General features: G+C 38.6%; 1 protein-coding gene across 2 annotated transcripts in view; it reads right to left on the bottom strand.

Moving 5' to 3' along the window:
- The window catches only part of TAFA2 (TAFA chemokine like family member 2), a 468,681-nt gene that overhangs the window by 386,491 nt on the left and 68,555 nt on the right, over nucleotides 1-13,635 (bottom strand). The window lies entirely within an intron of this gene.

The raw sequence follows: 13,635 nt of genomic DNA on the forward strand, positions 1-13,635 counted from the left end.
AAAAGTGCTGAGAATACGGGGTGGGGGGCATCAGAACTCAGAAAGCTAGTGGGGGGGGGACACCATTTCCTCAAAGGGGCAAAAGGGAACATCACATAAATGCTCTCTGAGTCCTAAGTTGGTTTGCCCTTGATTTTTCCAAATAAATCACATTCTGTCTTGAAGATGAAAGTAATGCAGTGAATTCTGAAGAATTTTTAAAGCCGTGTTGTCTTAATTTTAGTCTAGGGACCTCAATGGTTTCAGGATTCTGACTTAATAAACTACAATTATTTTCTCAAGCAAGGCTTGCATTCAGAGAGGAAATGGAAACAGGAGGCCTGGAAGAAGAATTAGTTCATTAGGCTCATATTACTGGACATCTTAACTCTCCTGTCTTTATATTTTCCTCAGTGCAAATTCATAATAACTTTTTCTTTCCTTCTTTAGCATACAAAAGCCCCCTATTTCATTTTGTTAAAAATCTCCTGGATGACTGAAACAAGAACGCTACTAAATAGAATATAAATAAATCACTGCAGTGTTTATTACATTAATATCATCATTAGCACATACGAGAGGGCATTACATTGTTTTTTTAAATTTTGCTTAAGCCATAAAGTGTATTGTTTAAAGAATTCATTTTATCATTCACAATCTTTTCATGGCTTTTTTTTTTTTGGTTGGCCATACTTTGTGAAAAGCCATATGGAAGTTTTTGTCAAGTATCAATCATTTCTAATGAGTAAGAGGATTGTTTGGATAATGCAAAAATCAAAACATCTCAATAAAGATATTTTGTTAAACCAACCAAAAAAACATGTTTTTATCATGCTAAACCTCCAATTACTGAACTTTTAATATAAATTAGTGCCATTACCAGGCACATGGAATGTGTGCTCAGATTTACTATCTGTAACGATACTGCAGAACTATGCTTATATTCCCATTTTACAGAAAGGCAAAGTACCTTTGCCAGCCTCACACAGATACTAAACGGTAGAGCCAGCTTTTGAATCAGAATCAACCTGAATCCAAAGCCCAAGATTTTAACCACTACTTAATATTACCAGGCATATTCATATCAATTGTCACTGTTTCACTAATATGGGTTGATTTTCTTAGTATGATTCATAACTCTAATAACCTCCAAATATCCCTCTGAGAATTTTACTTTTATTAATCATTTTTGTCATAGTTCTTATCTGGGATATATTCTAATTCAAGGGGCTCACTTTAGTGAACACAGGCTGATCATCACGGATTAACTAAAATGCAGGGCCATTTTGGTCATTTAGGCGAAGGCCAAATTTTTTAAAATTAACACCACCTTCCTTTTTCAATATTTTCTTAAAATATTGACCTCCTTTCAGTAATGCCTTCCCTATAATCTGGCTATGTTCCATTTTGATTTTAATCTCAAGCCTTGAAGAGAAGCGAATGAATTCACCTTGATCGGAATGTCCTCAAACTACAAAGGAACAGCAGTTAACTTCCCACTGTACCAAGAGTGTATATGCCTCCCTCCTCAGGCCCCCATTTTCCAAGTTTATATACCAGATCATCTTTATGCTGCTGCAGAAGACTGGTATTTCACATCATACTGATTTCTTTTTCCATTTATGACAGCATCTTACAAGAGCTGTATAAGATTTTTACAGTGCATGAGTCTCCAGCCTTGGATCAAGCCAGGCTGCAGCTCAATCTTCCTCAGCCCTTGTTAGCAGAGGCCCTTGTAACGAAACTAAAACATAGGGACAACACAGTGTCAGTTCTAAACCCTAGACCATAAACTCCGATGGGCAAGTAATACTGCTTTTTTTATATTGAGGTTTCATTAACAGTGTGACAGAAACATCTCAGCAAATATAAAGATGTAGCTAGCCCCTCATCTACCCTCACCTGCCCTCCCCAAACTCCTGGTTCCCCAAGGTTATGTCAAATTTCTCTGCTGCAGAGACACCTTAATTATACCAAAACATAGCGAACAGCAGGTGAATCTGATCCTCGAATGCCATTCATGTGCGATGGAATCTATTCAGAGAGCCATGGTCCTTGCCCTTGATCATTGGCCCAAGGAGGTTACTGCCAGGTGTTCCTCCATGCTCATCCCCAATAGCCCCCTCTCTTCTAGATGCCTCAACTTCAGGGAAATCGTTTGCTTCTGTTCTCTGCATCCCTCTGTGGTCTAGCCTCCCAAATAAAATCAAGAGAATAACAAAAATAATATGGAGAGGGGAAGACTATATTAGCTAATCTTGGAAAATAACATCCAACCACATTTTTAAATAAAAGTAGATATTCTTTCTTTTGACTGTATATGAGAAAAATGAAAATAACTGATTAGACTTTCACAAAATTTAGAGGTATTCCACATTGCAGATTTCAAAGAAATAGAACAAACTATCCTAAAATTTGTACGGAACAACAAAAGATCACTTCTTCCTCGATGAAGAACAAAGTTAAAAGCATCACATCCTTGATTTCAAACGACATTACAAAGCTATGTAATTAAAGCATTACTTAGTACTGTATCGGCGTAACATACAGACACATAGATCAATGGAACAGAATAGAGAGCCCAGAAATAAACCCACTCATATATGGTCAATTAATTTGTGACAAAGGAGCTAAGAATATAAAATGGGGAAAAGACAGTTTCATCAATAAATTGTGCTGGGAAACTTGGACAGCCACATGCAAAAGAATGAAACCGGGCCCCTAACTTATACCATACACAAAAATTAAACCAAAACGAGTTAAGGACTTGAATGTAAAACCTGAAAACCATAAAACTCCCTGAAGAAATCATTGGTGGTAAACTTCTTACATAAGTCTTGGCAATGGTTTTTCGTATCCAGTAACTCCACTACAAAATAAAAAAAAAAGAAAGAAAGAAAAGGAAAACGTAATTCAAAAAGATATATGCACTCCTACATTAGTTATATTACTTATACTAGCCAATTTATATGGAAGTAAACTAAGTGCTGACAAATGAAAGGATAAAGAAGATGTGATGTATAAATCCATGATGAGCTATAACTCAGACCTGCAAAGGAATGGGATTTTGCCATTTGTGACAACATGAATAGACCTAGAGGGTATTATGTTAAGTGAAATAAGTCAGAAAAAGACAAATACCATATGATTTCATTTAAATGTGGAATCTAAAGAAATAAACCCAGAAACAGACTCATACCACAGAGGACAAACTGGTGGCTGCCAGACAGGAAGGGAGTACAGAAGAGATGAGACAGGTGGAAGAGATTAGAAGGTGCAAACTTCCAGTTATAAATAAGTCAAGGAATTGAAAAGTACAGCATAGGGAATATAGTCAACAATATTTTAGTAACACTGTACGGTGACAGATGGTAACTAGACTTACGTTGAACATTGTGTAATGTACAGGACTGTCAAATCACTATGTCATGTACCATAAACTCAAAAACCACTGTATGTCAACCATACTTCCATAAAAATTTTTAATTAAAAGTACAACTATCATATGATCTGGCAATCCCACTTCTGCATATTTATCCAAAGAAAAATGAAAACACTAACTTGAAGACATATATTCAGAGGTGTCTGGGTGGCTCAGTCAGTGAAGTGTCCACCTTTGGCTCAGGTCATGATCCCAGGGTCCTGGAATCAAGCCCTGCATTGGGCTCCCAAGCAGGGAGAAGCGGGGAACCTACTTCTCCCTCTCCCTCTGTCTGCTGCTCCCCCTTCTTGTGTGCTCTCTCACTCTCTCCATTAAATAAATAAATAAAATCTTAAAAAAAATTTTGAAGACATCTATGCACCCCCATGATAACTGCAGCATTATTTACAATGGCCAAGACATGGAAACAATCTAAGTGTCCCTCAATAGATGAATGGATAAAGAAATTGTGATATACATATATATATACATCTATCTATCTATCTATCTATATGATGAAGTAATATTAGGCTGTAAAAAAAAGAATGAAATCCTGCTGTTTGTAACAACATGGATGGAACTTGAGGGTTTTAAGCTAAGTGAAATCAGTCGGAGAAAGACAAATGACATAAGATCTCTCTTAAATGTAAAACTAGGAAAAAAAGCAAATAAACCAAGCTCAGGGATATAGAGAACAGACTGGTGATTGCCAGATGGAGGGGGTGGAGGATGGGAGAAATGGGTAAACTATTTTAGGGTTTTGTTTTTGGCTTAAAGAAATTGAATTTTTTTAAAAGATGCAAGAAGTTTTCTGGGGGGCTTCTAGAAAAATTTTGTTCCCTTGACTTAGAAAAGATAAGACAGAAAAGGCAAAGCTCCCCTACCTCCCCTCCGCCCTCCCTGTTTGGGGCACTGATATGAGGACAATACATCTGAAGCCATTTTCTTTCTAAACATAAAATGACAAATTCAAAAAATAAACTTTGATGTGACGGAGAAGGCAGAGCTGAGTGGTGGGGAAGAGCAGGGATGCTTCATGACCTCACAGATGCTATCCCAACTCTGCCTATTCTTATTTTTTTTTTAAGATTTCATTTATTTATCAGAGAGAGAGTAAAAGCAGGTGGGGTGGCAGGCAGAGGGGGAAGCAGGCTCCCTGCTGAGCAAGGAGCCCACTATGGGACTCGAACCCAGGACCCTGGGATCATGAACCAAGATGAAGGCAGACACTTAATGAACAGAGTTACCCAGGCATCCTCAATTCTGCCTATTCTTGGCAAAGGTAATTAAATTAAAAAAGTAATTAAATCTTTTGCTGAACTGCTTATACCATTTCAAACAATCACTTGCAGCCAAAAGTGAACCTTACCATGTTGGCCAAAGATGGGATCTATACCTAGGCTTCTATCATGCTGAAAATTGCCCTCTTGGTTGCTATAGGATGGGGGTAAGCGAGCCCTGAGGACCCCTTTGTTGGGAAGCCACCTTGCCTGCCATAGAATACTAGTATTTGTTAGGTGTGAGAACTTCCATATTGTCTAAGTCATTAGTCTCCATTTCTGCAACATCATCTCTTTCCTGTAGGAAGGCCACTGTGTTGTCGAACAAGTAGAGTGTTTAGAATATTTGGTTTTTGGACTATGACACAATAATACTAAAGTTCATCTTTTAAAAACTGGAGGATATTCTTGAGACTTCCAGTATGTGCTGTGTGACTTGCTCCTATTTCCCTTTGAGGGACTGAGGAGCATCTCAAAAGGGATAGGTAGCCATCTTCTAGGACACCTAACACTAACTAGGGTGCAAGAGGCCTGCGTGATCACAATTAGATATACACCTCAGGCATGAAGTAAGACCTTGTTGGCAGAGAAAACACAATCTTCCAAACAGAGTCCACAGCCAATTGTCAAGGAGACTGATGCTTCTAATTATGGACGTTCTTTTACAACTAAGCAGCTCTCCTGTGCTCAACTCCAAACAGCATGCTCTAGACTGTAGAGTCAGCCGCCACAGGGATTTCTTTATTTAAGTGGTTAATTCTTCCAAACAATTAAGAGAGGAGCCTACAGCCCTTAGTAAAAAAGGACAGGAATTTAGGGATTATGGCATTAGCAAATTTTTTTTTATCTTTTTTTTTTAATTTATTTATTTGAGAGAGACACAGTGAGAAAGAGCATGAGTGAGGAGAAAGTCAGAGGGAGAAGCAGACTCCCCATGGAGCTGGGCGCCTGATGCGGGACTCGATCCCGGGACTCCGGGATCATGACCTGAGCCCAAGGCAGATGTCCAACCAACTGAGCCACCCAGGCATCCCGGCATTAGCAAATTTTTATCATAAAACTTTTCCTCTAATTTTTGGTCCTTGCTGCCTCGTCATGTCCACTGTGAGACATAGGCTGTAAGCTTTCCTGCTCTACCCCACACCTAGAATAGGGCCTGAAAAAGAGTAGGCAATCACTACAAAAATCACAGTCACAGAAAAGGATGTTGTTATAGGCTGTTCTATCAAAATTCCTATGTTCAAATCCCAACCTCTAATACCTTAGGAGGTAACCACGTTTGGAGATAACTTATTTGAAGTGGTGATCAAGTTAAAATGTGGTGGGGAGGGGGCTATTCTAATATGACTGGTGTCCTTTTAAGAAAAAGAAAAGAGGTTCCAAGGATATGTATAACCAGAGGAAAGGCCATGTGAGGACACAGCAAGAAGGTGGCCATTAAGTCAAGGAGAGCGGCCTCAAAACCAAACACGCGAACATCTTCCTCTTGGACTTCTGGTCTCCGGAACTGTGGAAAATTTGATTTCTATTGTTTATGCCAACCAGTGTGTGGTATTTTGCTATGGTAGCTCTAGCAACTAATATAGATGTGAATAAATATCCCTGTTTCATTATAAAACAGTATAGCCAAATTCTAAAAACTGCCAGTTATTTTTGTAAGCTGAAATTCCTATCCCTTTATTGATTAGTTCTTGTGTTTTAGATCTGGTCTATGCCACGTTATATTTGTATTGTATTATATTTACAGTAACTCACAATAAATTTAATTTTGCTATTCTCAGATGCTTCCAATTTTGTTTTCTAAATATAATCAACTGTGAATTTTAGGAAAGGAGTTTTAGGAAAGAAGACATTTAGATCTCAAATTCTACATACTGACCCAGCAAATTCAACCCAAGACACTGCATCTTTCTAACAGATATGTTTAGGCAATCATTTAAATGCTTATCACTTCAAGTACCTAATATTGACGATGTTAATATAGTGAACTACTAAAATATGGTTAAATACTAAACTTAATTAATATTCATATATTTTGGGAACTACTTCACTTTTTTCTCTTTACTCAGGTGCACAAAGTTGGATTACCCAATTACTCATAACCCTAGCCTGGCTCGGAACATACTCTCACTATTGGTAATTGTGACCCACTTTAATTTATTCATTTATTTCACCGTTTTTCTTAAAGTAAGTAGGAACCATGAATCTCCTCACCCAAAATAAATAAGAACACTCTGATCACAGCCCATGTTCAGCTATATGGTCACCTCATATGACAATCCTTTTGATTCCAGATCTGAGACAAAAACCGTACTGTATTTCATCTTCATAATTCCCTTGATAACCTTGTTATACAAAATTACTACATCTCCCTGTATTTAAGAGATAATTTAGTTGTTTTCAACTTTATAAAAACGGTGTTGTAGATGGTTTTTCAGAACGTGTTTTTACTTAGTATTATATTGCTAAGATCCATTCATATTTATAAATGCTGTGCTTTATTCATACTGTGTCATATTTTACTATGAATATATCACAGTTTACCTATCTTCTTACTGATACGCATCTGGGTTATTTTCCAGGTTATTCCTTAAGTAGCACTGACATGAACAGCCTTGTACCTGTTTTCTGTTGTACATATAAATGAGTTACTTGGGGCACCTGGGTGGCTCAGTCGTTAAGCATCTGCCTCTGGCTCAGGTCATGATCCTAGGGTCTTGGGATGGAGACCTGTGTCTGGCTCCTTGCTTGGTGGGAAACCTGCTTCTCCATCTCCCACTCCCGCTGCTTGTGTTCTTTCTCTCACTCTGTGTGTCTCTCTCTGTCAAATAAATAAATAAAATCTTTAAAAAAAGTATTTTCCTAAATGAAAGAAAACCTTTCACAATAGAAAGAGGAATGAGAATGATTATAAAAAGGAGAGAAACACGAAGGCGATTTTCCTGACAACTAAGCATCCCCAATCCCTTCCTCAAGACATATTTACCAGTCTCTTGTGAGTAACTGAAACACACACACATACCCCAAACACACAGAAAGCCATAGCAATGTGGAAAAGGCAAAAATAATCATTACTTCACATACCAGCTTCCATTTCCACTTTTGCATTCGCACGGTGATTTGTTTTACAATCACTTTTTAAATAATACTAGTTATCTTGAAATCTGCTCTAAAATTCAATTAAGTTAACCTCTGCTATATATATAAAGCTCATTCACAAATAAAGAAATGGAATACTAAATAGTAAATTAATTGCCAAGTATTCACTATCTCAGATGAGCTCGTTTCTCCATTCCATTATCAGTTCACTCTGTAAAAATAAAAAGGTTTAACCTTCAATCCATTTAACAAACATCTATTAAACATCTACTATGAGCAAAGCACTGCACAAGATAGTATAAAGAAAAATTTGCTCCATAATAGAATCAGTGAGCCATAAATAAATTTAAACTGAGACCAATAAGTTATATAATAGAAGTGCCCACAAATATCAATTAAGTTCAGTTATGCTTGTTTTTACTAAGCACATAAGGATATGACATTGTGTATTTGAACAGTCTCATTAAATAGGCATTTTTTTTTTAAGATTTTATTTATTTATTTGAGAGAGAAAGAACATGAGTGGAAGGGCAGGGGGAGAGGAAGAAGCAGACTCCCCACTGAGCAGGGAACTCCAGGACAGCTCTATCTCAGAACCCCAGGATCATGACCTGAACCAAAGGCAGATGCCCAACCAACTGAGCCAGACAGATGTCCCTTAAATAGGCATTTCAAAAGTTCTTTTTAAATAATCTATTCTGTTATTTCATGATGTTGGAAATTTAGAATAGAAATAGTCAAGAGAAGTAAAATCTGTTTGGCAAAAGCTATTTGTAGACATGCTTTGGACCATAAGGTAAACACTGCCACCGAAAATAATGAATGTTGCCAACATATTTAATGAAGACTTTTCTCCACACCAAGAAAGAAGATGAAGAACTGAAAAATAAGGTCTTTCCAAACTCTCCCCTCCTATAGTGTTTATAGTCAGGTAGTTCTAGGCTACTCAGGCTTTAGGTTTCTATCTGACCCAACAGCAAGACCAACTGTACATAAAATTATTAGGCTTTTTAATGTTTGTGCTAGGTCCTCTCTTTTCCAGTCTTCTGCCTCTTGACTGTTTTCTGCACCCCCAATGCCTTTATTTAAAACCTCTACCGAGCATTCCATCTAGGACTTCCAGTTCCGTATTAATTTCTGTGCATATTAATTTCTATGACCTATCCAAATGGAATTCTAATTCTGCCCTCTATTTCTTCTACCTCAGGTTTCTGCCCAGTATCACATCCCCTATGAGTTTTGACATGTTTCATGGTAATCTCAACGTAATCTCACAAAATATGTACACAAATGAGAAATTTACAGAGGCCACATCCTTCCCTGGGGCAGGAAGATAATCGTGAGGCATGCAATTCAGGACTCACACAAGTCTAAAGAAAATCCCCTGCACTTGTAGTCAAGGGACCTCAGATGAAGTCCAAAGTCCACAATAATTCATATGGGAGACTGAGTCAATCATTTAACTCAACGGAGACTCAGTTCATCCATCAATTAAATGGAAGAAATAGTAATGAATTCACATGAATGTTGGAGGAAATTACATGAAGAGAACATTTGTAAACAATATGGTGATCTAAAATAGAAGTGATTTTTGCTTTATGGCAATGAAAACCACCAGGGGAGATATATCATTACCTGTTCCTCAAAGACATTCTGTAATGGTGCTTACTTCACCTGTGCTAGGAATAGTATTGTCAAAAAAGTATAGGAGGGGAGAGGATTCATTTTCAAAATTATGCTTTCATTCAATCATTGACCCATTCATTTAAAAAAAAAAAAAAAGTGAATGCCAAGCACAGGGGATACAACAGTAACCAAGGTCCACATGGTCCCCGCCCTCATGGAGTTTATTCCTGTCTGAGCTTCAAAACGTCTGGAAATGGGGCACCTGGGTGGCTCAGCGGGTTAAGTCTCTGCCTTTGGCTCAGGTCATGGTCTCAAGGTCTTGAAATTGAGCCCCACATCGGGCTCTCTGCTCAGTGGGGAGCCTGCTCCCCCCTCCCAACCTGCCTCTCAGCCTCCTTGCGATCTCTATCAAATAAATAAATAAAATCTTTAAAAAAAAAATCTGGAAAGTGTGAAGATACTTCAGGTCCAAGAAGGATGATGAAATTCCCAGGTGAGTGTCTCTTACTGAAATGAGGGTCATCTTTGTTTTTCACTGAAACAAGGGAGGCCATATTATCTGATTTACATCCATCAATCAGCCTGTGAAACCAGCATCATCTTAAATTCTATGATCTGCTTCTTCATCCTTGACCAGCAAAATACAAATTCATCTAGGTGAGAGCCAGAAATTTCATAACCAAAAGCCTAATGAAATACTTCTGTACTTGAGAAAATAGGATATTTGTTTTCTGCCCCAGTGACACATTGGCTCTTTGATGATAACAGCTAATACTCAGGGCTCACTAGGCTCTAGTACTGTTTTAAGCAGATGACATTCTGTCCCATTTAACCACTAAAACTCTATGCACTAGGACTATTATCATCCTGCCAATTTACAGATGAGGAGGAAATAAGGCATAGAAAGGTTAAGCAACTTATCTTAGGTCACACATCTATTTTTTTATTCAAATCCAGTCTGTCTGATTACACAGTCTAAGCTATACCACTGTGCTCTTTATAGACTCCTCTCAATAGAATGACTGATGATTATAACATAAGAGAGATTATGTCCTTCTAGAGGGACATAACCAGTCCCTCTAGAACTCATTCGAAAGCACTAGGGTGCCTCCCAGAGTACCACTCCCCTAGGCTTGATGCGATTGGACTGCATAGGAGCATGCAAAACACAAACAGCCTCACCCTGAACAATGAACCTGTTTCTCCATCCTAAGCCATACTTTCTTTCTCACATTGCTTCACTACGGAAAGCCCTGTCCCCTCTTCTCTTACCGGGCACAAAGCTACTTATCAATTAAGCCCAACTATATCCTCCTTGAAGCCTTTCTGGGCTCTTTCATCTACCTTAAAGATCTGTTTATCTCTTCTACAAACACCCACTTTATATTCAGTCTACTTTGTGGACACTTTGAACTCCTGCTTAGCAATTGGTTATGTAAGGTTTTGCGGTTTACCAAACAGGTCTTTAATCAGCTACATGTAATTTCGTTGAGAACAGAAAAAAAAATTTGTTTCCTGATCCTGGCTGCAGCACACTCCCCATGCCCACAGACACACACCTTCTGCACCTCATATAGTACTAAAAGTTCAATAAATGCCTTTTAGAGAGTTGGTAGACTAATTGATTAATCTATTGAATAAATATTCATCTAAACTTAAACAGCTTCCAAGATTTTCTATCCTCAGACACGAATACACACATAACGGGCTGACGAGTGAGCTAATGAACTGAAGAACAGAATAAATAAATCTTTCACAGGGAAATTACTATAAATATAAAAATCACAATAAATGGAAATGTATTAGGACTCAATCTAAAACGTTTTGAGAACTGGCTAGCTGAAAAAGAAAAAAGTAGTTTTTTGTGTTTGTTTTTTTTAAGAGTTTATTTATTTATTTGACAGACACAGCACACAAGGAGGGGGAGCGGGAGAAGGAGAAGCAGGCTTCCTGCTGAGCAGGGCACCCCGTGTGGGCCTCAATGCTGAGCCCAAGGCTGACACTTAATGACCGAGCCACCCAGGAACCCCAGAAAAAGGTAGTTTCATACATTCAGCATTAAAGTACCCTCTTCAGATCTGAAAATCAAATGCTTGTCTCCATCAGGTTTGTCATTTTCCTCCTGAAGATGTAATACATCATTCTACATTTCAAGTGCACCTTAAAATTCACATGACTTCTAGTTTACTTCTAGTTTCTATTCTCTCTCTCTCCACACACACACACACGCACACGCATACGCACACACCCTGTATCCCAACTTCTCCCCCTGCCCCCCCTAGTCCCCAAAAAAAGAAATCACCGTTCAACTATGAATTAGTATTTCTGAGTCATCAAAACTGCACTAGAGAAAGTTTCATTCGTTAACTTGGGCTCCCTCTGCTGGGCCTGAAGCAGTAAAACATACAATTCTGTAGGATTGGAGGTTAGGGAACTCAATTCCCCCACAGAATTCCTCCTGTTTTTACTTAAATTAAATCGAATATCCACCAAAACACAATCACCTGAAGACAGAAGAGATCCAGGACCTGAATAAGTTAGTAACAATACTTCAAAACAAGTGGTTTTTCAGAAACAGCTGCCCAGATGAGGGTCCCTTGCCCCCTGCTTCTCCTCCCTGGCAGTAGAATGACGGCATGCAGCAGGGAGTCTCAGAGATTGCAGAGATGAGGATATAAAACTGTGCAGAAGAGAATCATCCCAAGAACTAAGACCTAGATTGCATGTGTTTGTCAGAAGCAAATGCAGAGGAATACGGCAGAGGCCAACGTGAGGCCTCTCGGTAAGGTTTCTGAGGAAGAAAAGGCAGCAGCAGTGAGCAGTGTCCCTAGATGCTACAGACCAAAGCTGTTGTTAACATCACTGAACTACAGTAGCAAACATGACGTTACACTGTTTATAGAGCCCCCCGCCACACCCCCATCCCCGCCTCCCCAAAAGCCTAACATCACAAAGTGCATTTGCATTTATTAAAGATAATAAACAGCAATCTAATTTATGTATCAAAATGGAGATGGGAGATATTGATTCCTGTTAAGATGGAAATCGGATTTCTCATCTAATTGATTCGGTGCTAATTATAAAAGAGAACAGTTAAATGGACCTAAAACAAACCATCATACCAGGAAAAAGAATGAAACTAGACCTGAGACCTCTAAAATTCTGGGAAACACTATCTATAATATTTTTTCCCCTTAAGATAGACTGCAATCCAAAGATTCTGCAATCAATACCTTAAACCGGTGCCAGGGGTGATCTTAGAGAGTCATCAAATACTCAGGGAATTGTGTATTCCACAGCCTTGAAATCCAGGATCTGAGCTTTTCTCTACAGAGTCCAGCGCAGACACTGGCATAACCTCAGGTTACTAAAAACCTTTGCTGGGAGCCCTTCTGCTGTTACGGGTCCATCTCCTGTCTCCACTGTCACATCATTAGTTGCCATAAAGGGTTAACTAAGACTCTAGCCCATGAACAGCTGCAAAATTTGAGACACCTAGTATGAAATGAAAATGCAGGATTCCTTTTTCAAAAAGTACTAAGAACTTCCAGACGGTGATGGCAGAACAGTAAACAAACCAGGTAAGCCCTTCTAAGCATAGCCTCTAAGTACAGAACCCTGTGCAACTGATCAAATGGGTCACATGTCCACGAAGCCAGCCTTGCCTGAGCCCTAGATTAGTTTAAGATCAGCAATAACAGTGTCTTTATGGGTCCTATATCCCCAACGTTGGACAAAGATGCTAACCTCATCTTGTCATCCTCCAAGCATTACCTTTGCAGGAGAGATATCTTTGCTAAAACGAACAGTTCAGTTTACTTCCCCAAATGCTTTGGAACCTGTTAATGCACCATTTTTTTATTCTGTCTATCCAAGTTTGACTTGGGTGACAGAACACCTGTTGAGAGAAACTAATTCACGTGGATCTTTCTTTCCTTTCTTGTAAGGGACAATTTAAGTGGTTAAAAACACAACCTCCAGGGTCCAGCTGCCTGGGTTCCAATCCCTTCTTCACCACTGACCATGTGTGCTAGTTTGAACAAGTTACATTACTTTTCTCAATCTCTGCTTCCAAAAGCAAATAAGAATAGTTTCGCTTCATGGGTTGCTTACCAGGATATACTGAGGCATAATTTATAAACAGTTTGACTCAGGGCGTGGCACCCAATAAATGAAGGACTCGGTATTATCATTACATAATATTTTTTTCAAATGTAATGGAATATGGAT

The sequence above is a fragment of the Mustela erminea genome, chromosome 6 (assembly GCF_009829155.1).
Source record: "Mustela erminea isolate mMusErm1 chromosome 6, mMusErm1.Pri, whole genome shotgun sequence".
Classification (NCBI taxonomy): domain Eukaryota; kingdom Metazoa; phylum Chordata; class Mammalia; order Carnivora; family Mustelidae; genus Mustela; species Mustela erminea.